The following is a 12750-nucleotide window of genomic DNA, read 5'->3' on the forward strand; positions in this document are numbered from 1 at the left end:
AAACATTCTTATAAAGTCATTGTTTCTTCACTTTCTAGGATCTTTTATAGCTACCTGGTGAAGTATCTCCAGAGTTTTCTTTGACGTGCAAAGAAAAAATTCTAAGATAAGGTAAGTAGAAGTTATGTCACACATTTCATCATCACTGTCCTTAATAGACAGTGGTGGTATGTTGTTTATTTTACAAACAGGGAAGTTATACAGATCTCTCTCCACACACTGTTCCCATGTCCACACCTACACAAAATCTGCTGTTTTGTTTTGACCGGGAAATGTCAATTATCCAGTGGTTTGGGGCTGGCAGTTCATTTGAGTTGTCAGTAAATTACAGACCACTAGTATACTACCAGCATAGATCCTTGCCAATCCCCATTACAAACCACACACCCCATCACACCAAGCATGCAGAAATTAGGGGATAGGTGAGGGGTCACTGTTAGTGTTAACCAACATGCATCAAATTTCTACAGTTAAAAAAAAAAACAATCAATTGCTTAGTCAGAGGTATCTACTATGGTTTGAGTTACCCTAAAGTTTCCTACCTGGCTCACAGCCAGGCTGTTGTAGATTTCTTTCAGCTCCTGTGCAATATCTGTATTCCTATCTGGATGTCTTAAACACCCTAGGATATCTTAAATGTTCTTAGGCACTATATGCCACGTGTGGACAATTGAAGCAGGTCCTCAGTGTTCAGATTTCTGAAAATATGAGAAATAATTTATTTAATGTCTTACAGGCTTAATGTTATGTGTTGGTGTATAAGATATAGCACTCTGTAGGCTTTCAAACCCTTCTGGGAGTCAGTGTACTTTGTAGCCAGCTCAGACTGAAACGTGTAAAGGCGTCAGGTGCCATCTGAAGCATCCTAGCACCTGAAACTTTCCCACGGGGCTGACAGACGAGAAGTCAGACCTACAAGAGACCCCTGCCCCCCAACACACACATGTTTTCTGGTTTGGCAGTGGGATGCCCTTGGGCATCTAAATTGACACCGTGTTTAGGCAGCTGGATCCCACCGCACAGCTTAACCTCAGGAGAATTCGGGTCCCTGAACTGGGAGTCATTCAGAGGATCCCGACTGTGGCTGTGTCCTTCAAAGGATGGTACGGTGCGAGTAGTACCTCATGCCCCTGGGGTGCCCTCCATCTCGGCACCCTCAAGGAAATGCTCTGTCTTCCTGGGTTTCTAAGAAATTACCCTGGTAAGGACACAGAAAGGAATTTCTGGGTCAACGGCTGTGGTCCCCTGCTCACCTGAGAGCACAGCGTTGCAATCCCTTTCCAGAGCTGTGCGGTCCTTTTCATGGACCAGAGGAAGCATTCCGCATCTCTTCCCGCTGCCCCGTTCAACTGTGGCCCACTCTTTATCTTCCCACTCCACTCAGCTTCCTGGACTCCTGCCCCAAGACATTTCCCCCCGGTCTCTTTAGCAGTTGAAGTCAGAAGAAGGTCAGCTCACAGTGTAAATGTTTACACAATAAACTTTGCTCTTTCTGTACTTAAAGATAACTCTCCATGTTTTTAACCTCCCAGTGAACCTCTCAATAGTACTAAGAAGTCTGTCTTCTCAGTGAGGCCTAGAAAAAAGAAGAGGAATATGTATGTAGGTCAGGCTGTTTTAGAGAGCCTGTGAGCTCAAGCAAACAACTACCTCAGGCATCAGTGTAAGACAGGCCATTTTCCAATTCTCCTGCACTAGAAAATCTGATTATTTGCATCGTGAGGTTCGTGGTATTTGATGCCTTTGTTAAAGTTTTCCCTCCTGGAGTCCTGTGATGTTGCTTTTCATTGAAAAATAAATTAACTTCTTAGCTTTTATTATAGAATGGGAAAGCTGGAAGACATGAAACTCAGAGGTTCAAGATTTTGAAAGGAGATTGAAGATATAACCTATTTGTTAGTATTTTGTGAAGGGTGGAGAAGAGACGGAGAAGATTGAGTCAAGATTTTTGAAAGCGACAAGGTAATTCTGTTCCCCATACTTTTCTACTAAGCCCACCCAACAACTTTTTTTTTTTTTAAACAGAAATAGCCATTATATATTTTAAACATTTCTGTGTTCCATTTGCTGGCCTTTTATTTTCCTGTCTCTGAAATTGTCTTGCTTTTGGGTTTTTTTCTTTTGTTTTGTTTTTGCTTTGCACATCATAGCACAGAATATTTTCAAGGTGAGATTTGAAAACAGATAATGCGTAAGTGCTGTTGGTGTTGACAGGAAGTCTCTTATATGTGAAGGGCAGCATAAGATAAAACTGTTGTTTTTTCAGTTTCCAAACAAGTGGCTGATAAAGGCTAGTGTCTCATACTGAAAGGAAGTAGAAGTTGACATGATTTTAAAACAAAGACGGGGGATTTGGGGCTCAAGATGGAAAGCTATGTTTTAAGCACTCCGAGATTCAGCATAGCTATTTACTGACTAGGAAATGTGAGAGGGAAAGCTCAAGAAGAGAAAAGGAGAAGATCCAGGTTTCCCCCAGAAGACTAATCTAAGTTAACAGCAATCAAAAATTGCTATCAGAACAGAATAGCCAGTTGGCCTGGTTTTGCATCTGGAGGCAAGCGTGTGAACAGCCACCCTTGCAATGGACTCTGGGTGGTTGGGAGAGGGCTTGGGGGGAAGCAGAGGGCACGCAGCGGGGACGGTCTGTTAGTTCATCGAGCTCATTCTGCAAAGGCACGGTTGTGGAAGTCTCTGTTCTCTTGACTGTGTAGATAATATCGGGATTTGAGCTTCCAAGTCTGCCCTTCCATCGCTTCCCATGAACGGTGTTTTCATGCAGAAACAGGTGAAGAAAAGACAAAGAAGCCCATGCACATGTGTATTTGCTTATGGGTAAAGCTATTTTGAGTTAGTTGTTTTTCGTGGGTAAGCAGGATATCCAAGTTAGTTTTCTATGATTTATAGTGGGATTTTTATATAAAAAGCCACACTATTTCTGTAAAGTATTATACATTTCCTTTAGGGAAGGCTAAATCACCCATATTAATTGAGCTAAATTCAGACTTCTGTGATAAATGAGGGAAATATGTTTTAGATAGTCATAGGAAATCTGTCCAGCAGTGTTATGATAGTCAAATGGACAAATAAAAAAAAAATTGGTTGAAGCTGAATAATAGAGAGTCTGTCACAGCAGTATAATATAGTGGCAAACAAGGAAAACAAATGTGTTTATTTTGAGACGTTACTATAAATCACCAGTAGACCTAGAAATATTTCTCTGAAGAGGGCATTGAAAGAAGTAAGGTTGTATGAAAACATATGCATAACAGGTTGAAGCAAATCAAAGGCTTTGAACCAAAAAGGAGGAGCTCTAGCAAAGCCCCAGGGAATTGTTACCCTACTCTACTCTCAGTTGTTTCTTGGACCATATGGTTTTTTACTAAGGCTTCGCTTCTGTATGTGCTAATGCAAAACCTAAAAGAAAATTTGAAGCTTCTATTTTTGAACACGTGACAGCTCAGACGTATGAATATGAAAGCTCAGCACAGGAAGGAACACCAATGTAAAACTACTACAATATACTCACTGATAACTACTGATATAAGAATGCCTATTTTTTGTTGTTACCAAATTTCAGTTTGTTTCATTACATGTAAAAACATGTGTAATTGTCAGAAAGCTGATACAGCTGATACATTGACATGTATGAAATAATATTCTGTCCCTTCTCACCCCTTTCGTCCAGCTGAACACCTTACTAAGATGAAACTGAAGTTTGTTAAATGGAGCTTTTATTGTTTGCACCAATCTCCAAAATACAATTTTACCACAGTTATTTTTTTAGTATCCTCTGTGTTGCAACTGCAGTTAACAATGACACACTCATGTTACGAATCTACAGTGGTTTGTCATTTCTACAGCAGCAGACTTTGGTAAAAACCTATTTGTGGTGTTTACAGGAATTACAACAGCACCAGGGATTTGGACATACAAACCAGAGGCAGATAGAGTTTCTTAGACCAGCTGGAATTTAATTTCAAATAACGAACAAAAACATTTGGTGTTTTTAATGGGTTGAATTTAGCAGAGAGTGTTTTGAAGAAGCTTGCATCAGCTTAAAAGAATAGCCACTGCAGTCTTCCTGATGCAGTTTTGCTATGGCATACCAACAATCCAGCATGGTATAGGGAGTTATATGTTAAAGGCGGAGCTGGAACACTGAAACCAAAAATGGTGCCAAAATGCAAGAGCTCAGTGTCTGTGGCAGTGCCCCTGGCAGCAGTGTGGCCTCCCCAGGCTCCATTCTCATTGGAATTTCCCTTTGCTACCAGGTGGCTCCGTTCTGCAATCCTGTGATGGATATTATGGGTTCACTAGTGGAGATACTGGGAGAATATGGTTGTATAACACAAGGGCGGTGGGCTATACCAATCCTGGGCTGCTAAAGTGCCTTAAAATTGTTTTATTCTAGTTCTTTGCATTTTCTGCAAGTGAAGTCGTGAGGCCCTAGTCCCTGAGTGTGCCATAGCCCATCAGAAAAGGAAGCTTGCCTGTTCTTTCACCTGCAGACACCAGGTATGTTTCTAGAAGCACTCCTAGAATAAGCTGACCTAGTTCTCCTTCCGTGGAAGATCCATTTCTTCTGTTTCTATCCCTTCCATTTTATTAATCTCTCTCAAAGAAAGAAAGTATAAAACAGTGTTGACACATCTCTTTGGCTTTCCTGGAAGTACTCAGACATAGTATGTCAGGACCTGTCATGTGGCTGTCCCGTTACTGGGTACCACCACACAACCAGTTGAAGTGTATCAGGTTGTACGATGGGAGTGTTCATACATGTGAAGTCGTGTGTAGAGGCTGCTGGAATGTACTATAGAAACGAAATACAGGGGGTGAGTGAGATTAATGCCTTTTACGTGATGTGCCATGCTCATATACTCGGCTGCATATATGTACACAGCCTTGATAGAAAACAGCAAATGCCTGCCTTTTGGTCACTGTGAAGGTAGGGAGGACACAGGGCTTTTGGGAGAGAGAGTGCCAGGAGGTGTGTCAAAGACTAGTTGAATAATTTTGGCAGGCAGGCTTTGGCCTGCAGGTTAAGCACTCCTGGTGTAAAAAGTAGTGGAGAACTGCAAGATTTAGAAATGGGAGGTTTCTAGGTAAAGCCTGAAAATGGAAGTCAAATGAGAGCAAAAGAGCAAGTTATAGAACTGGGGAGCTAGGACAACACGAGAGGTATAGTTTCTTAATGTTGCTTCTGGAGACAATATTTATTACAAATTAAACCCCAGTCTCTTGGTACTGAATTTTGGTCAAGCAGGGGTGGCTGATATCTATAAATCCTAAAGCTGGTAAATATCTTAAATTGGTAATCCGCACGTCTTTCAAACTTCAGAAATTTCCTTGTTGCACTTTGAAATTGTAAATGACGCTGTAGGCTAGAAAAAAAAGCAGTGTGTAGGATGTTGCCTCAGCTGTAAGTCCCCACTCTGAGTGAAGCAGAGCTGGCATTTGCAATGAGATGCTCCAGATAACTTCCCTGAGCAGCCTGTGAATAGCTGCTCTCACTGTGTGCAATGGTCTCCTTTACTTTGAGCAGATGCATTGTACATAGCTGAAAAGGTGTGGTCCATTCCCACGGAAAGTTTTGGTTCTGATGAATAGAAATTATCCCCACAAAAAGTAATCAAGGAAAAAAAAAAACCACCAGAAAGCATTTCCTGAGACTTTTCCCAACTGCCTCTGTGGAGTAGTTTTAATTTCAACAGCCCCCAAAACTATTTTTAATTTGTGCCACCCAAGAAGGAGCACAGGAGGAAGAAAATAGCGATGGCTCTGTGTGATGCATGTTAATAGCTAGAACGTCCCGGGCTTAAATGTGGAGTCTGAACAATGTGAGTATGGAGCAAGGATATAAAAAGCTGGTTGTTATGTGCTGTATATTGATGGCATTAAAATTAGCCATAAGAAAAAGAGTTAGGAGCTGACAGCAGTTAGGGAAGGTTTGTGTTTGCTGCATGAGAAGGTGAGAACTTTCCACACAAATTGAACATGATGCAATAACATGCGTTTTACCTCTACATACTTAGACTTTGTCCTATTTCATTTCTAGGGGTAAAGCTTATGTTTTCTTTCTGAATGCCCAAATACTTTGAGAAGAATGAAGATTAATTGCAGAAAAATGTTTTTGGAAAGAGACATTGTGGCTGAAATTCCACTCCCTTGGCCTAATGCAGTTTCTTTGCATGCCTAACGCAGCTTGCAGGGAGGTGAGATGTCTCATAAGTGTGCCCATCTCTTCAAACCGTGATTGCAGGTACTTGTTTGGTGGCAGGATACCCTGGTCACTAGGTTCTCATATATCCTTTTGGCTCCCCAGAGACCTATTGCTGTTGAGGTTCTCTATAGACCCAGCATGTGCTGGGACCTTTGCTGTAGCTGTGTCCCAGTAATCACTGGACTGGCCTTCACCACTGCAGTGGAGGGGGAAGTGAAAGTCCCTCACAGTCGGCATAGCTACACGTGGTGTTTGAAAAGTGTTAGTGTTACCAAGTCTCAGGATTTCTTAGCCTAAATCCACTTGGAAAAAAAAGTGAGTCTGTAGCCTTGGTGTTTGTGAAGGAAAGCTTCAAAAACATGACCTGAACTCACCCTGCATTAAAAGGCAAATAAACCACACAAATGTATTTATTTATTTTTCAGTAACTCATGTTACAGCTAATCTCATGATGTTTTGTGGCTTGACTCACGGTTTTCAAAAGCTTGAGGTTGGCAATAGTGAGTAATACATAGAATGTCACATACAAAGCAAAACCAGCTTGTATTTAACTTTTTTTTCCCTTTTTTTTAATTCAAGGGTTATATAATGCCAAAACCAGATTCTGCTGTGGGCTCTAGCCTGCTGCCGTAGGATCTGTGTTTGACAGTCCAGGCCTCCGCCTTTAGTAAGAAGAGCTTGAATCTCAACAACTACATCCTATCCTTAAGTAAACAGTTCTGTAAGCCATGAAACTAGTGAGCTCTGTTTCCTTATGGATTTTTGTCTTCATCTTTGAGGACATCATCTTCATCATCTTTGAGGCTTCCCTTCAGGTCTAACTGAAATTGGCTAAAAATTTAAAAACGCATGGGAGAGATGCTGGGTGTATATACATCTCATTTTATTTGGAAATGTCATAGTTTAACCCCAGCCAGCAACTAAGCACCACGCAGCTGCTCATTCACGTCCCTCACAGTGGGATGGGGGAATCAGAAGGGTAAAAGTGAGAAAACTCATGGGTTGAGATAAAGACAGTTTAATAGGCAAAGCAGAAGTCACGCGTGCAAGCAAAACAAGGAATTCATTCCCCACTCCCCATGGGCAGGCAAGTGTTCAGCCATCTCCAGGACAGCCGGGCTCCATCACGCTAAGTAACAGTGACTTGGGAAGACAAATGCCATCACATCAAATGTCCCCCCTTCCTTCTTCTTCCCCCAGCTTTACATGCTGAGCATGGTGTCCCATGGTCTGGGATATGCCTTGGGTCAGTTGGGATCAGCTGTCCCAGCTGTGTCCCCTCCCAACTCCTTGTGCCCCCCCAGCCTCCTCGCTGGTGGGGTGGGGGGAGAAGCAGAAAAGCCCTTGGCTCTGGGTAAGCACTGCTCAGCAGTAACAAAAATATTCCGGCATTATCAACCCCGTTTGTAGCACAAATCCAAAACGTAGCCCCATACCAGCTACTATGAAGAAAATTAACTCTATCCCAGCCAAAACCAGCACAGGAAATTGGACTAAAAATAAAAGCTTCTCTATATAATATATGTGAAGTTGTCAAAACCAGGCAAAGGATAAAAAGTTGAAGCCATTAATTAATTAATTAATTCTGTTACTTGTCTCTTGAGGTATATTTCAACTACTGTTTGTTTCTGTTTTGCCTTTTGTATTTGCTGCTTTTGCACTGGGGTTTTATATGGGAAGAAGGGCAGACAAATATATTCTGAAAGGAATTCTGAAGCATTTAATAATTACTCATTTTCCAGATCACCTATTATGATTTCATTAAATCCATGGCTCACTTTTTATAGCACAAAGAAAGGCTTTCAGCATACAACAATGATGAAAGAGTGAATTAATTTTCTTAGGAGCCATTATGATTCACTTAGTAGTACTAATTTTGATTTTCTGCAAAAGGATGCATTAACACTATGTTATTATCACTACTAGAGGATTCTCAATCTGGACGTACAGAGGTGTAAAACATTACTGTATTGCCACTGGTTATTGCAGTGTGTTGCCACTGATCATTTCCAAATTATTTACCCCATGGGAGCATAGCACCTTTTGTGAATCCCCATCTGTGCAGCCAGAAAAGGGCTGGTTATCTCACGCTGCATGCAGGGAGCATAATTGTCTCTCGGCCTATTTGCAGGGATTAATCCCCAGCCTGTATCTATAACTGGTGAGATAATTAACTCTTTAATTATTGATTCACACTTTGTGCCATGCACACATACAATAATTACCTTCATGTTTTCTTCTATTCTGTTGTCCCAGATTGGAGCTGCTTTTTAGCTAGCCAGTGTCTTTCCCAGCCCTTCAAGAGAATGGACTCTGAATACTGAGATGTCTGTCCCTCGTGAGCCCTACTGATGTAAAAATCAGCTCCTTTTTTGCTCCTATCAGTAAACATGGAACATTAGCTTGGTGAAAAAGGCTGATTATGCAAAATTTCATTACAGTTGCAAAGCAAAGCAAAAAAAAATAAAAAATTAGTATACTGTTGGGAAAGTCCTTCCTTCAGCCAAAATATGACATTGAAAAAATATGTTCATGCTTTTGTTATTAAATATTTAGAAATTTCTGCATTTTTGCTACTAAGAATAAAATTCTGATGCATTTTTTATTTTTAAAAATCTAACTAATCTCTACTGCTAATTAATGTTATCAAAAGACATAGCCAGATTATTCTGGTGTCTTTTTATCTCTGCATGATAAGTACCTTCAAATATCCTCCCTTCTCCCATTAACAGTTGGATGTCATTTGAAAACTGGGTAATAACAGTAACTATTCTCAGCAGAACTGTTGAAGCCCTCCCTCTGGAGGCTGCTATACAATAAAATATGCATTCCACATTTCAACTGTAGAGGTATACATGGCTAGAATTTTTTTTCCACGGTAATTGAAAAGCTAGGGATTTGCAGGCAAAGATAGCTGCAGGATGTCTTCTCAGGTTGAAGAGGTTGCAAAGGTTGGTCGGAGGTCAAGATCTCATGGACCTTTCCATACTGATTTCTTAATGTATCAATAGGAGATTTATCTTGTATAAGTTCTGTGTCCCGTCCCGTCCCTGTCCCCTCCCAAAGCATTAAATCTTAAATTTCTTGTTTTGGTATCTAATCACAACTCCCCCTCCTTCCCCACCTCATCTTTTTTTTTCCTGGTAGCGATACTGATACACTCTGCATATTTCATTTTTGCAGTGTAAATGTAAAGTAAGAAACCTCCTTGTATTTGCAACAAGGTAGGTCTGTACTCTTTATTAGGTTGCTTGTCTATTATTGCTAATATAGTCTACATGTCAGTGGTTGACTTGATTGCGGCTTTTCTCACACTCACACAAGACATATGTTGCACATCATTATGCATTTAACCGTAAGTCTTCATGCTTCTAATGGAAGAAGTTAATATCAATTTAATGTGTTAGTTTGACTTTTTGAGTATGATTTTAGTGGATAATCAGATGCCAGCTGTGGGAATTATGGCTTTGTTCTTTTTGCGAGTATTTTGGATAGAATATATTATAAGGAGCCCGTGCACTTTAGTAATTGTTCTGTAAGGCTCGGCTTGAGTTTTCTAATTCACCATCCCTGTGGACACCTATGTTAAGTAGCCAACTTCCCACCGTTGCATTTGCACAAGATCTCTTGTTGATTTCAATGGAAGGAGTATCAGATGCTTCTATTTTTAGTGCTATAGGAGGCTTTTAATAATCCAGCTTGACAATATCCATGGTAGTTTATACAACTAGCGGAAAAACATTTTCAAACAGTCATTTTCCCAGTTGTCTGCTTTCAGCTAAAATTTTTGTTATTGCTGAATGCACAGCCCTTGTACTTGTTAGGTAATTTACAGTAAACACTCGTCCTCTTAATTACATCATAGTAGCTTAAACAGATTTGTAGAGCCATTAAAAAATCAATACTTAGCTTTTAGGTGATGAATTAATTAATGGAATGTGAATGCTGAAAGTTTGCTTTATCCAGCATGCACTATGTCTTTTCATAGCTTCAGCATCAATAGGGGGAAGAGCAAAATTGCATGAAGTTAATACGTTGAAAATGCTTATGAAAATGTATCACTTTCTGTCTGGCCTAGTGACAATTCCTGTACATCTTTGTGTTAGTCCAGAAAACTGGTGCAAATTATTTTATATATAAATATAAGTATAATGTACATACAAATGTATTGCCCCTTGCTTTAAGGCCTGTGTTTTTAATTTTCTCTTTGTGCTAAACCCCAGTTGAAGTCAAGGTGAGTTTTACATAAGGACTTGGTTTGTAAGGGTAACTTGATCAGCTTTGCAGCAAGAAAACACAAACTTAAAGCAAACTTAAAAGGTATATCTAATACAAGTTCAAATACGTAAGAACACAAACAAAGTGAAAAAAGAAACGTTTTCATTCTTTTTTTCCAGTCTTCTTGTTACAGCTAGGTCTAGAAGCAAAAAAGCCAAATCTTGGGAAGAATAAGTGTGTTCTCATATTGTTTCTAGGCTGATTATGGATTGATTTCAAACAGCTCTTTAAAAGCATTTCATAGGATCATTTATAAGTTTGCAATTGATTCTTTGTTCTAAACTAGGATGAGATGATAGAAAATGCTGAGACTGGTAATTACCATTTTTTTTTCTAAAACTATTCAGCATTGGTTAAAATTAATAGGCTACAAGACTGTACGAAATAAAAGCTATACAGCTGGCATTACACTGACTAGCTTGTAATTCTCAGGAGTCTAAGTAAGTCTACATATTCAAAGTCCTACATATGTGATAAAATCCTTGCCTATCAAAATGCCTATTCCTGACTTCTGTTACTGTCCTGTTTTTATGCAGTGAAGTCCCTTTAGAATTTTTTTTTTTTTTTTTGTAAATGCAACTTCAGTTTCATGTCCTTGATCTGTCGTGACACAGGAGAAGAAGCAGAAGTGAGATTGTTCATTGTAAGGAGAGCGTTCAACTGATCCAAGTAATGTGTTAAATGGTTACACCAGGAAAAAGCTGGAAATCCAGAAGCATGAAGTATTTCTAATTTATGCTGCTGAATTAGTTCAAAATTTAGTTTTGATTCTGTACCAAGAAAATTCCACACTACCCAAATACACAGAACGGCTGAAGATGAAATAGCAGCTGACAGTAGTAGCTACTTCAGCACAGTCACTAAGGTTCATTTGAAGTTTATTATCTGGGATTTATAAACTGTCTAGCTATTTAAATGCATGTCCTTGATACACAGCATATCTGCTCTTCAAAACAGTTTAATTGTTTAATTATTAACTGCAGTCTTCATTCTGTGTGTGTGGGGAGTGTTAACATAAATATGGAGTTAATTTAAAGGATTATTAAAAAGAATGTTTTGTTGTACCACTTGGTTATGTTTTGATAATACATTTAGCATATTCATACCTGTGTCAGAATTTCAACAAGGAACTTAAAAGAACCCCAACAGGTGTGTCTTTTGTGCTGGGCTTCTTATCACTTAAAGTCCCTTGAGCAGAAGTAGGTCAACTGTGCTGTAAAAGGGGATTTTTTCACTTAGCTTTCAGGTGTGGGAAGAAAACATGCCAGCTTTGAAGTGTTCAGGCTTTCATTTGTCTCTTGGAAGGCAGACCACTCTTTCCTCATTTGGCTGGAATTCGTGCTTCTATATTTGTATATACAAATAAAATAGAAAATATCTGAACCGATATTTTATAAGAAGTGATGGCAGAACTGGAGATGTGGCAGCATTATTTGATTTTAAAGCTGTGCTGGTGATTGGCATTCTACATTGCGTTTGAAGTCTCTTCTCTGTACTACTGGCTGTGGTGCATATATGGTTCCTGTTGTTTTACTCTTAGTTCACTCTTCTGTTTTGTGTTTAGAGAAATTCTTCAGGAATAGGCAAACCTGCTCAGATAAAATATGAACTGCCACATCCTGAGAATAGCATTTTCTGACATTCAAGCTTAGCGTTAAATACTTTTTTTTTTTTCTTCATATTTGGGATCAAATAGGAAGACAGGCCACAAAAGAAAAAAAAATATTTTGAGATATTTATTTCTGCATACAAATGAGGAAATCCTAAAAACACACTTTTATTTTTCTTTGTGGATGTTCAGTGCAATTTTTCACACTCGAAGATTCAGCTGAGATTTTGTTAAGAACTAGGCTTTAGAGTGCTTGTGGAAACATAACTGAACTGAACCAGATTAAATATTCAGTATGTGAACAGTGTTTCATATTTCAAAGGACTGTAACTTATTTTATCTCTTCTTGCTTCTCATTGAGCAAAGACAGTGGAATAAACTCTTTTGCTCCTTCCATCAATTTCTTCTGTCTTTGCCTTCTCTTTACACCAGTTTTAATGTCGTGTGACAGTTAAGGTCTTGTACAACTGAGCCATAGCCATCATCTCCGGGGTACTTCTTATACAAGGATCAGAAAAGAGAAGCCAACATGATTAAAGCTTCATATCTGTGTCTATAACTAGGTGTCATCTGACAGCTAACACTTTCTATAGAGAAACTTCCCATATTTTTAATTTGCAGTGTTTGCCTGCATCTACATGCT

General features: G+C 39.4%; 1 long non-coding RNA gene across 1 annotated transcript in view; it reads left to right on the forward strand.

Moving 5' to 3' along the window:
- Positions 1–1693: 1693 nt before the first annotated feature.
- Positions 1694–12750, forward strand: part of LOC138690271 (uncharacterized) — a 33901-nt gene continuing 22844 nt past the window's right edge. Inside the window, exon 1 of the long non-coding RNA XR_011329071.1 lies at positions 1694–1962. This is a non-coding gene — a long non-coding RNA (uncharacterized lncRNA). The remainder of the gene's footprint in view (positions 1963–12750) is intronic.

Source organism: Haliaeetus albicilla, chromosome 21 (genome assembly GCF_947461875.1).
Source record: "Haliaeetus albicilla chromosome 21, bHalAlb1.1, whole genome shotgun sequence".
NCBI classification, from domain to species: Eukaryota; Metazoa; Chordata; class Aves; order Accipitriformes; family Accipitridae; genus Haliaeetus; species Haliaeetus albicilla.